Source organism: Tachypleus tridentatus, chromosome 13 (assembly GCF_004210375.1).
Source record: "Tachypleus tridentatus isolate NWPU-2018 chromosome 13, ASM421037v1, whole genome shotgun sequence".
Taxonomy (NCBI): domain Eukaryota; kingdom Metazoa; phylum Arthropoda; class Merostomata; order Xiphosura; family Limulidae; genus Tachypleus; species Tachypleus tridentatus.
Genome location: NC_134837.1, coordinates 108,244,478 through 108,257,973, shown reverse-complemented (window position 1 = coordinate 108,257,973; position 13,496 = coordinate 108,244,478). Strand labels below are relative to the sequence as shown.

Here is a 13,496-nt window from a genome sequence, read left to right as displayed (position 1 = left end):
CTGTAATTCTATACATTCAGTCTTCCTGGAATGGCTGCACATTTTAATAGGAAACTACAGCTGCTTATCCTAAATATCTTTAAACTCATTTTTACAGTTTATTGTTTTATTGCCCTTTTAACTGTGTCTGACTAATATTCCTGTCACAGAAGTTGGAAAGCACTTGACAAACATGCAGCTGATGTTACATTGTTAAATTACATAACGCATGGGCTACTCACAAGTTGCTTGCCAGTGCACCTCATGAAAAAGTTTTATTATCATTATAATTTTATTAATTAATTTAATATAATAGTTTCTAATATTTTTATATTTAAGTTATTTTTATTATAAATAATAAATGAATTCACACGAAGAACGAGAATTAAAGTACTTACCTGTTTGTTTTGGGGTTTTATTGCTGTCAACTATCGCAAAAAACTTAACCCTATTTTTATGTTGATGGTGCTAATACATTAAATAAGTATTTATTTATTTTAGTAATTTACCAATAAATAAAGATTAATAATATACAAAAAGTAAACAATGTTCCATAACTATCACAATTTTTTTGGTGTTCTTGTTGTATGATAGTAAGAGTTAAAAATTCAGCTAATCTCATTAGTATTTTTCCTGTGGGAATAAAGTTTGAACTGGAAGCAAAATGGACAATTCTCTGTAGATGAACAACATAATACATCATACGATAGATTAAAACCTTGACTGTATATTCATTATAAATAACATAGTATTAAATCTCAAAGTGAACTGTTAGTGTGTATAAAGAGAGTATATGACAGGTGGGTGTGGCAAAAGGTGTCTGATTTTCTAGTTTATGGCTCTATAACCAAATAAGATTGATGTCTATAAAAATTGTGCATTGTTTGAGTGATTACAACATTATAATGAGTAATGTAAATTTTGTACTACAAGAAGGGCAGGTAAATAGACTAGAGAGCAAATGGTACAATTCTCATACTTAGAGAAAGTGAGGATTTTTAAAAATAATGCTTTATCTGATTAATAATTTAAACTTATATACTGTTAAAATTTGGGTTATTAGCTACATTTTTATGCAGAGAATATTCGTATGCCAGGATAATAAAGTACTTTAAATTTTGAATGTAACTCACTGAAACCTCTCACAGGTCTCATTTCTATTTCACTTGACTTCATTGCACTGTAACATATTCATGCTTTCTTATGGGATGATTCTTCCATGAACTTTTTATTCCTCTTATCTTGGGTTTGTGGCAGCCTTTCCCAATATACTAGTTTCTTGTCTAGTACTTTTCTGCTCTCATTCATTCTTTTCTTATCCAATGAACCCCCTTTCTATACCTTGCCTGATTATCATTGTGCTTATCCTTGTTCTTCCTCGAGTTCCTGTTGAACCTGTAGCAGATGCTCCTCCTCTCCGTAGACACACTAGTTCTGTTTGCACTTGCATTGATCACCATTTATCACATATTTTGCCTTTGTACTACACTTCTCCTTCATTCTGGCTGGTCTTTCCTTCTCTTGTATTCCAGGACTGTAGATGCTAGTCACTATTCCCTTTCCTTCTGTTTCTCTTTTTAATCCAGACAGATACTGTTGTTTTGTTTGGATTGTTCAATGTTTTGTCACACTCTTCTTCCTTATAACTTCCCTCACTCTGCTTTCACAGCTAGAATTCATTCTCTACCTGGGGCCTCTTTCCTTACAACATTACTGGGTGGATCCACCAGTTCATGAATGCCATATACTCTCTTCTGAAGGTATATAATTGTATGCTCTTTCAAGTCTCCTTTATTCACTTTTTCTGCTGTCAGTTTCTCTTAACCTTCTCTATTCTCAATGTTGACATGTGAACTAGCTCACAGTCATTTGTCTCATATTATACCAATTCCACTATTTGGCTATTTTGCTTTTAGTAATATATCTGTTTCCACCAATAGTTACTCTTCAACTGACTTTGCTATTTTAAGGAATGAAAGGTTTCATTAACTTATTTCTTTCTCACCTGTCTTCTACTTTTGAATACTACTAGGTTGCAAGTGTTGCTTCAGAGAGTACACTTACCCAAAATTCTGCATCCTGCCAGGATAAAGGAAAATGCTCAGACTATCTGTCCTGACCCAGTTAGTGCTGACTGTGAGATGGGATTTTCCACTTGACCACTGGTGTTTATATAAGTTTTTCTAGTCTATTTTAGACTGCTCCCATTCCATGGAGAAAACTAACTTCAGAGTTGTGCATCTGCCTGCTTCTCTAGCTAGTGCTTACAGGTTTTGAAAAATAGGGTTTCATAGTTACACTTTGTGCTGTATTGAGTAAAAGACTTATTTGGACTGAAGGACCTATACAGATCTGGGCACATTTTCCAAGTTTCTCTACATAAATTGTCTTTCCCCTTTGCTACTTACTAGATTCCAGTCAATGGAGTGGTGGACCATTGCAAATCCTCAATGATTCGGATCTATCATCTGGTGCTACAACAAGAGTCCCTCTGCATTTGAATGTGGGGCAGAGATGTTTACAAAGTATAGTGTGGATCACCCCAACCTTACCTAGATATAGTGCAATCTCCAAATGGATTTTGTACACTTATCTTTCTTTCTATGTGTCTCCTTTACTGACTCCTGTGAGGTCATGAACCCACACTATATGTTTACAGAATAATTGAATAAACAGAACCTTAACTCTTACCCTATAATAAAAATCCAGGGATTAGAAAAACATCTTAATTTGAATTCCCACTGTCCTACTTCCAATAAATCTATGGCCATTAACCCTCTCACCCCAGGTATTTTTTTACTGAGCATGATACAAGGCTTTAATTATTTACATTTCAAATTTTATTAAACTACTATTTGTTTATATTACACCAATTAGCTAGCATAAAATTTTAGCTGATAATCCATATTTGAATAGTTTATAAGTTTTAAGTTCTCATTCTACAAGGCAATACTTTAAAAAACCCTTAATTTCTTTTAATGTGACTCACATAACACATTTTCTCCAGATACCTTTTCACATCTATTTTATGCACCACCCCTTGAAAAACTATGAAATTCAATGTAAATTACTCACTGCAAAATTGCCATTACTCAGACAAGCCATAATTTTTATAGTTTTCATTTTTGGGGGGATAGAGGGCTATCAAAACCAAAATCAGATTCCTCCTGTAACATCCTCTCAGGATTTGTAAAAAGTTTATCTTACGTTTTATTATGTATTACTTATAACCAACAGAAAGTCAAAGATTTCATCTTCCAAATGACTTATTGTATAATATTGCATTCCGAACACACAATATCTAATTTAACTTTTTTGTAACAATTTTTGTTGCATAGTTAAAAAGCCGGAATTGTTGTAATTGTGAGAGAAAATTAAGTGCTTTTTGCATGGTAATAGTCTATATTCTTTGATGCATTATTTAATTAGATAAGAATTATTTAATGCACTACAACAATTTGTTTAAAAAAAGTAGTGTTAATTGTCTTCAATAGTTGAGAGAGACAAAAAGAATACTTGGGTAAGTACATTATTTTTTGTTTTTCATACTTATTCTGTATTTATTACTATAAATGTAACTAAAATGTAAAACCAAATATCCCTCTAGTTTAGTTAAGGTATGATTAGGTAAAATAATAATAATGATATTTAATAAAATATTTCATGAGGCATACATGTGAGCAGCTTGTAGTAGTTTATGGGTAATGTAATTTGATTGCATAATATGAGCTGCAACACATTCCCCAAGTGATTTACAACTTATGCTGTGAATAGTAGTGAAAAGAATAGGCCTGGTGCAAAGGTTAATAAAACAATAAAATTTAATTACTAATAGATCTATACTGTTACAAGTTTAAAACTACTTAGGATAAACAAATATAGTTTCGTGCTACATTTGAAGTCATTCTACAAAGAAAAGGAGGGTAATTTGAGAGGGGGGTATTATGAGATCAGTCAGATTGACCAACTTTGTACAGAGTCAAGGTAGAGAAAATAACAGATAAATATGAAATTGATTTAAGAGGTTTTAGAGATTAGAGAAATCAGTTCTGGGATTTTTGAGATGAAGAAAAGCATTTTTAATCTTGACATGAAAATCACTTTGCATACAGATTACTACAAACAAATACTCAATATATTCATTGACAAATTTTTATTTTTATTTATTAAAAATACTTTTGTGTGTAAAAGAGTTATAATGTTAATTAAAAGTCTGTTAAATTTTGTGAATATATATACACATTATACTGAAAATTAAAAGTATTAAATCACTAAAGACTTCAAACAAGTACAAAAAAAGTTGTGTGGCTGGTCAAATTGACTTGAACCCCCATGGAGAGAATTAAAGCAAATTAGAAGATTCTAAAAGCTTTGTTCAAATTAATTAACATTTTATGAACTCACTTAAATAGTGGGTGATATCCAGTATATTGAACAAAAAAAGTAGAATTCAGTCCACAAAATCACAGTGATCCCATATATCAAAGGATTATCTGGGTAAATTAAAAGACATATAAACAAAATTAAATTAGAGCAGAAGACCAATACAACTATAATCAAGATTTTAGTTTATTCTAAAAATCTTATCTAACCTAAAAATAAGATTGATTCCATTTTTGCAATTTCTTATGAAACTTGTTGCAAAAACATATTGTGGTGAAGTTGCTCAACATTAAGTAATATATTAAATAAAATAAAATAACATCCTGTTATACTAATGCTTTATGTTCAATAAATTACTTCAAAAAATCATATTCCAGTTTGTAATAATTTTTTTAACTTTGATCACATTTAACAATGTATTCCAGTGTTCTTTTCATGAGTCGTCATGTGCCTTAGGAGGTGAATTTTTGGGAATACAAATACTAATACAACTATGCCAGCAAAATATCACATGTTATTTAATTAACTGCTACTACATTTAGTGGCTACTGAGGAAGACACAAGATAATGTTGAAACATGTAGCAGATTTTTTGGTTGTTGCTCCAACTTAAACTATTTTAGCTTAAGATTTAAACTTTATTTTTCTATGTTTTAATAAAATGTTAAGATAGCTACATTTTGTAAGGCCTTAAAAATTACTAGAATTTTTTTTTGTTAAGTGTTTGGAGCCTAGTTTATTTTATTATAAAATCCTATATGCTTAGGTCATAACACTGGTACTGATTAATGTTATTAATCAAGAAGTCAATAAGTAATGAAGAATAACAACAATTAGCATTTGTTATGTAATTTTATTTTTTAATAAAATATTTTTAACAATTTTATAAAATCAAAACATTAAAATTTATCACCAGACTTAACACCAGAAATGGAAGCTCGAAAATTATTGTTAGACAATGCACGAGCAGAACAAGAGACTTTTTCTTTAGTTGGGAAGAGACTGGTTAGTGAAAAAGAATGGCTTTTGTTGGAAGAAGAGGTGAGATACAGTTGATTAGTTTATTTTTTAATCTCCAGAAAGACTTTGCATAGCCTTGTAATGATCTTGTAGGATTGTGGGTCCAAGGATTGACAGTTTCCATCCCATTATTGCAATATATATAATATATATGTGTGTGTGTATATATATATATATATATATATATTTAGGCATAAAATGCATTTGCACTTCATACACTGGGTCCCTAAATGTATTACAAGAGTGATAGACAAGTCCCACTGTTTGATTAAAGTCCAAGATCTGTTAGCATTTGTGTTGTCTTTTGCCTACTCTTTAGTCTTACTAATTCAAAGTTAGGAATTTTTAGCACTGATGTGCCTTGCATGATTTTGTAAAAAAAATTGAAAACCTACAAGACTAATTTGTTAAATGCAAATTATTTGATGACTTTATCTTTTTTTTTATTTTTTTTTTGAAGATAACAGTGTAGTTTTACTATAGTTTAAAAAGCAAAATAATTCTATTCAGTAAAAGTATTAGTGGTTTTATATATATATATATATATAAACTTCAAACTAGTTTTTGATACATTTCTCTTAGTTTTGGGATTAATTAATTTTTTATTTAAATCTGGTAACTTTGATTGTTTTATAGTTGTTAAGATTTTTTTAAAATTTGTGCCTAACCCCATTGTTGTGGTAATATTTAAACAATAAATCCTCCATAATAAATTTGTATATTATTTTTGGCCAATTTTCAAACCACAAACTTTTAACTTTTCATTTGCACATTTTAACTGTTTATAGTAACCTTTAATATAAGTGTAAAAAACTGGAATTCATGTTTCACTATTCTTCAGGTAAAACGAGCAAGGGAGAAAATGGGACGTTCATGTGAGATGTGCAGCAACTATGAACTTCAGCTCCAACAAGTTCAGGAGGCTGATCAAAAGCACCGGCAGCAGTTGACAGATCTTCAACAGACAATAGATAACTTAAAAGAGGACCTCTTGCGGGGAGCAGGCCTTCCGTTTAGACTTGGAGCAGAAGTTTAATTTAGCTGCAGAAGATGTTATGAAACAGGCTAGTTATAATATCATTCTCAGATAAATAGTGTCTTTTCGAACACTACAGTGTGGTCATAATGTCATTCTCAGTTATATCACAAACCGTAATCTAGTTATAGGGTTATGTCAAACATCATAGTGTAGTCAGAATGCCATTTTCAGATACATATCTTTTCGGACACTGTAGCTTAGTTAGTTATATTGCCATCCTTCATTATCATTCATAGTGTCATCATAACACTGTATTTTAGTTGTAGATTTATTTCACCACTACAAGTTATTTGAGTTGCAATGTCATTCTCAAACAACACCTTGCTGTAGTTACTTTAATTTTTTTTTTAATGTCCCATTGTAAATTTCACAACACCATACTGTAGTTGTAATATTATTCTCAGACAATATGCTAGTTGAGATGCAATGCTATTCTCAGATAGCATCCTGTTCTAATATATTCAAGTTGTTTGATTCTCACACATTATCAAATTTTGACTAGTTTGATTCTTTTGTGCATCTGTCTATGAGACTGGCATACCACTAGCCTTGAGTTGCTTGCCATGTAAGAAATGTGTTTAACATGTACTGTGCTAGTGTATGATGGCATTACCATGCAATGATAGTTCTCCTCCAGTAGGAGGGTGACACAACATACATTTGCAGTACCTCACCTCTGAGCACTTGCACACATAATAACTTCATTTCTTTCCTTGACACTGTTTAGTATGGATGTGTTTCCAAATTGTTAATCATCTACATGACATATGCAATGTTTTTTTACTGAGTGACCCCTCAGTGTGGATTCCTGTATGTGGTGAGGGGACCTCCCAGGGAGTGTTTTGTTCTTTCAGTTTACCTCCTCTGTGATCTAAACATCTACCCATGTGTTTGCCGTGTGTGTAGCGAACAATGAAAGGGAGGAGAGGATCCTGGTGGTTGAGGGGTCCAGCCCTAACACACCACTTTGGCCTTGAATTCCTATAGATAGGCAGCCATGGGGCGACCCCTCTTGTGTCAATCGGCTGGTCCACTTGGGCTTGGGTCAACCAATTACCAGTGTTGGATGTTCTCAACAGGTGTTATGGACATTATATCTGATGCTGGTGTTTGGGTATAGTGCTCATGAAACCCTGGCTTTGCTACATTGTCCTTGTTTGACATTGCAGTGTGTCCCCTCGTAGGTCTCCATGGTGGGTGGGGTCAGTGAGCACAGAAAATTCCCTTTTTTTTCATTATGGATCCTCCAAATAAAATAGTGAATAAACAGTTCTTAGGTAAATCTCTTGAAGATCCTGAGCAGCAACATTCAACATCTGTAACAGCTGTTGCACCTCATTTTCTTACATTACATTCTCTTTCAGACAAATCTTTAGGGCAAATGTCTCCCTTTTTCATTCATATGGGACTAGAGGGACTTGCTGGCTTTTCAAAGTCAGTAAAAAAGTTTCGATCTGGTGACATATTGGTGGAAACATCCACATCTCAACACGGTGAACTCCTCTTGCATTCAGTGGTGATTGGGGACATACCTATTAAGGTACACCTCATGCTAATTTGAATTCATCATGAGGAGTTATTGTGGAGAAGGATTTGAAGAACATCCTTGAGTCAAAGATTCTCACTGGTTTCTTCTCCCGAGGAGTTTCTGCAATGAGATGTAGCTCCACTCCCAAAGATGAAATTACAATGCCGACCAATATCCTCATTCTGACATTTACATCACTGTCTAATTGCTTTGATGAGCTGTCTCTGTAAGACCTTAGAGAGGATGGTTAATGCTCATCTCCTTTGGTTCCTCGAATCAAACAACCTCCTCTCATCCACCCCATGTGGATTCCGACGACCACCTGATTTGACTTGAAATGTCAATCAGAGAAGCCTTTCTCAAATGACAACATCTTGTATCAGTATTCTTTGACACTGAGAACACTTATGATACAACATAGAGGTATGTCATTTTGCAAGACTTCCATATATATGGGTTATGTGACCATTTGCCCATTTTTATTAAAACTTTTTAAAGGACAGTAGATTCCAAGTTCATATGGGTTTGACACTTTCCCATTCTTTTCTGCAGGAATTTGGAGTCCCTCAGTGTTGTGTTTTGAGTGTCTCACTTTTCAGTATAAAGATTTTATGCCATCACTGAACAACTCCCTCTCACTATTCCAAATGAGCTGTATATTGACAACTTTCACATCTCGTGTCATTCATCGAAGGGGAGGTATATTGAGCGGCAGCTACAGACTGCCCTTAGTTGTTTACTGAAGTGAACCACAGCAAATGGCTTTAACTTCTCTCTCTCTAAAACTGTTTGCATGCACTTTTGCTGCCAACAGGGTATTCACCCTGATCCTGAACTCCATATCAGTGAAATTGTGCTGCCTGTGGTCCCAGAGACAAAGTTCTTGGGGCTTATCTTTGACCGTAAGCTGACCTTTATACCACACATCAAGCAACTATAGGTCAAATGTACAAGAGCACTGAACATCCTCCGTGTCCTCTGTTCCACCACTTGGGGAGCAGATCAATGTTCTGTGCTAAAGATATATTGTACATTTATTTGATCCAAACTAGACTATGGATCACTGGTCTGTGGCTCTGCCAGAATCTCGGCCTTAAAGATGCTAGACCCCATTCATCATCAAGGACTTCAGCTCTGCACTGGGACTTTCTGCACTTCCTCAGTTCAGAGCTTATACATAAACTCATGAACCTTCTTTGCACCTCTGTTGTTTGCAACTGTCTTTACTGTATGCTTCGAAACTTCTTTCGTGACCAAAGCATCCCATCTGGGTTGTTTTCCTTTTTTGGTGGGCCATATATTTTCAGAACAGACAATCTGCCATTGCTCCTTTTGGCCTTCATTTTCAGGTGCAGTTGGATGAATTGGGTCTGTCCTTGGATAACATTGCTGTATCCACTGGTCAGCCCATCCCACCATGGCTTCTTACAATCCCCAAATGTGACCTATCTTTAAGTCATATGAGAAAAGCAGACACTCCTGATTGGAAATACTGTCTGTTATTTGCTGAACATGTTTAGAACCATACTTCCATTCCTGTTCATGTAGATGGTTCAAAATCAGGTGACTGTGTGGGCTCTGCTGTTGTTTGTTGTGGTTCAGTGGCTGCATGCAGAATCCCCTCTATAGCTTCTGTGTTCACTACTAAACTATACAGGAGTAGTTCTTAACCTGGGTTCAATCGAACTTCAGGGGTTCGGCAGAGGTCAAGACACACACACTACGCACGTGTCCATTCCGTTCACCCCACTCGTATGATTAATGACGTCATGCTCCACTTGGCCATCATTGGCTGCGGCTGATCACGTCACATCACTTGGCCTTAGTATCTGTGCTGCAGGGAACTTTGTGCGCTTAGCAGTCGATTTGTGACTGTAGTAATCGTGCGTCATTTGTAATTTTTTTCCTAATCTTTCAATCCCTTCATACAAACTATGTCAAGCAAAAACAGAAAGTGGTCAAACGAATATGTACAATATGGATTCATGTGTATAACGGAACATGATGAAAGTCAGCGTCCTCAATACATGATTTGCAATGCCAGGTTGAGCAATTCTAGTCTAGCACCAGCAAAACTAAGAGAACAATCCCTAAAGCTGCATGGAGATGGGAAATACAAGAACACAACGCTTGCTGAATTCAAGGTAAAGAGAGCTAGGTTCGATGATAAGGCTACTTTGCCTGTTCTCGGGCTTTGTACCCATCGACAAACTGTTCCTCACGGCATTGCAGGAAGTTCCATACTTGATTGAAAAGCAGAGCAAGCCACACACCATTGGTGAAGCACCTGTAAAACCAGCTGCATTGAAGATGGCAAATATCATGCTGGGAAAAGCTGCTGAAAATATATTATCCCAAATTCCTCTTTCAAATGACACCATCAGCAGCAGAATAGATGACATCTTGGTTCAAGTAGTTGCAGATCTGTAGTTCAAGCCCAGCAAAATTCAGCCTTCGACTCGATGAGACCACCGGCATTTCCAACCTAAGACAGCTTATTGTATTCATGCACTAAGTGAAGAACGAGATAAAAGAAGATTTTTTTGTTTTGTAAGCCTCTTACAACAACAACTTAGGCAGCTGACGTGAAGAAACTTGTGGATGACTGTATGGTTTCTGCAGTTTGTTCGGACGGAGCTCCAGTCATGCTGGGACGAAACTCTGGTTTAGGTGCACTGATAAAAGCCGATTCACCACACATCATTATAACGCACTGTGTTTTGCACAGGCATGTGTTGGCAACAAAAACCTGAATGAGTTCATTCTCATTTTGGCATACATCGCCAATATCTTCAATGCTCTCAATCATCTCAATCAACAGATGCAGGGCGGTGGAGTCAACATCATCGAAGCAGAAGAAAACCTGAAGGCTTTTCAATAAAAGCTACCATTATGGAAACGATGAACAGAGAATGTTAACTTTGCAAACTTTCCCCTTCTGGACGACTGTGTAAGTAAGATCGAAGATGTGTCTGAAATCAAAGACATTTCTGTGCCTGGAGAACTGAAGCAAGCAATTGCCATGCACTTAGATGAGGTCGCAAAGTCTCTCGACGGATACTTCCCCATCAGAGAGTCGTATCCAGCACGTTTAGTGTTGCGATAGTAGATGTCAATAATGAATATCTCGACGAAATCATTGAACTTCAGCACAGCCAGGTTCAACAGCAACGTTTCAAAACAACAACGCTCTGAACGTTTTGGTGTCACCAAATCGTAGCGTACTCTCTTATTGCTAAGAAAGCCCTTGAGATACTCATACCGTTTGTTACAACGTATCTTTGCTAGCAATCCTTTTCGAGGATGGTAAACATAAAAACGAAGAAAAGGAACAGACTTCGTTGCGAAAATGATATTAGAGTGGCACTTGCCAAGGTGAAGCTGTACATTACTGAACTTGTCTCTGAAAGGGAACAGCAAAAGTCGCATTGATTTGCAGTAAATATTAATTGAGTTATGTCTTTGTTTTTGTGTGAAATTCATGTTTTGTTGGTTTTGTTCTTCGAACACAGTGATATTGTATGCAACTGATGCATGGTACATTTTGTGCACTAATAAAATATCTACTTATCTTTTGAATTTGTAAAAAATCATATTTTATTTTTCCAATTACGAAGGGTTCAGTGAATGCAAGTATGAAACTTCTGGGGTTTAGTACCTCCAACACGTACCTCCATTTCTCTTGCCCTGGATCGCATAGAAGCTAAGCAGTACTCGAACTGCACTGTTTATACTGACTCTCTTAGTTCTTTACTGGCCCTGGAATTGCTTCATGTTAGTTCACACCCTGTTCTAACCGATATTCAAAACCGACTGGCCCATTTCTCTTTAACATCTACTTCTATCCTGCTTTTCTGGATACCAGGCCATGTTGGTATTTGTGGGAAGGAGCTCACCAACACTGCAGCTAAATCTATCAGCTCTGGCACTGTCACCACTGTGCATGTTCCATACATGGACTATGGTCCTATATTCAAGGCTCGGCTACATGCCAGTTGGCAGTCAACTTGGTGTGAGCAACGTGAAAACAAGCTTTTCAAAATAAATCCCTATATTGGACTTTGGCTGTTGTGCTTCCACAAGGATTGGAAAGAGGAAGTTTTTCTAACAAGACTAAGCATTGGTCACAGTTTTTTAACTCATCGTTTTCTTTTATATGGGACTGATGCACCAATGCATTGTCTCTGTAACACTCAGGTCACAATGAACCACATTTTACTGTCTTGCTGTTGTTATGACTCTCAAGGACAGCACCATTTTAAACATGTTCTGTCCCAAGGTTTATCCATAACGTTATACAGTGTTATTGGTGATGGTGACACTGTCCACCTTGGAAATGTTTTTGGTTTTTTAAAGGCCATTAATCTTTTTAATGCTATTATATTTTTTTTAAATTTATACATTAGATAGTAGTTCGATTTGAAATTAGAAAATGGCTGTAATGTCAAATAACTTGAAACCAGGACTGGAAAGGCCAACTTCAGGTAATTAAAGCTGCTGTTTTAACTACCCGTTAGTCATCGTGGTGAGTTATAATTACAATTTTGCTGCAAGTGTTTTAAAACTTTTATTACTTTACTTTTTGAAAATGTCCATGACATCAAGTAACTCAGAATCAGAACTGGAAAAGCCAACATCAGTTGACTGATGGTGGTTTTTGAACTTACTTTTTAGTCTTCCTGGTGAGTTATGTTAATTACAATTATACTACAGAAAGTCCTTTACAACTTGTGTTACTGTAGTTTTTCTCTTACTGCTGTAGACTAGATGTAAACATTTATTTATTTTTTAAAACTTTGTTTTGTTTTACTTAATTTTCTTTTACAAATTTTACTGCACTTACTTTAATATTAACTTTTTACTGGATGTTTGGCACAGATAGCCTAACTGCTTTGTGCCATAAAACACCAAACCAACCAACCAACCAATCTACTGATTGAAATTTCATTTAAGTTTCCCAAGTTTAGTGTCTATGATTTGCGTAACCAGCATTGTATTTGTATTTTACTTTTAATTTAAAAACGAAAAAATTCCTATACAACACCTTACCTCCTCTCAGATAAAGCAGTTTTCCCAATTCAGCCACTGTCCTTTCAACCCCCAACTAAAATCACTCATGTCCTTATTATATTGCTGTACTGTTTCATGCAAATAAGATACAACAACTCTCCACCAACAGGAGTAGAACACTTCCTCCTAGCACAGTTGGTTCTCTCTATACTGATTGATCATACTGTGCTTATAGTGTTCTTCATCTTTTCCTTTGTATCCTTTCTTTAACACATGACAATTTTTGTCAGGTCCTGTTCATGATGTCTGTTTTACTAGTACATCCCTCATTTTCTCCTATTCATAAATTGGTATCAAGACCCTTTCTTGCTGCAACCATATGTGTTTCTCTTTTACTCAGATCTGTTGTTCTTCTAACTTCACTTGTAGAAGTGTCTGGTTCTTTGCCTGCAGGGCTGAACTCTCTAGTCATATAGCCTTTTTCTTATCCCTTTCCTGTTGTTCTTTAATTCTGTTCATATATCAATAGAAGCAGCAG

The 13,496-nt window shown here is 35.4% G+C and overlaps 1 pseudogene across 1 annotated transcript in view; it reads left to right on the top strand.

Annotated features, from left to right (window-relative positions):
- Positions 1–13,496, top strand: part of LOC143236239 (rab GTPase-binding effector protein 1-like) — a 78,021-nt pseudogene that overhangs the window by 18,393 nt on the left and 46,132 nt on the right. The window contains exons 10-11 of the transcript XR_013019515.1: positions 5,278–5,402; positions 6,223–6,445. The product of XR_013019515.1 is annotated as a rab GTPase-binding effector protein 1-like (transcript). The remainder of the gene's footprint in view (positions 1–5,277; positions 5,403–6,222; positions 6,446–13,496) is intronic.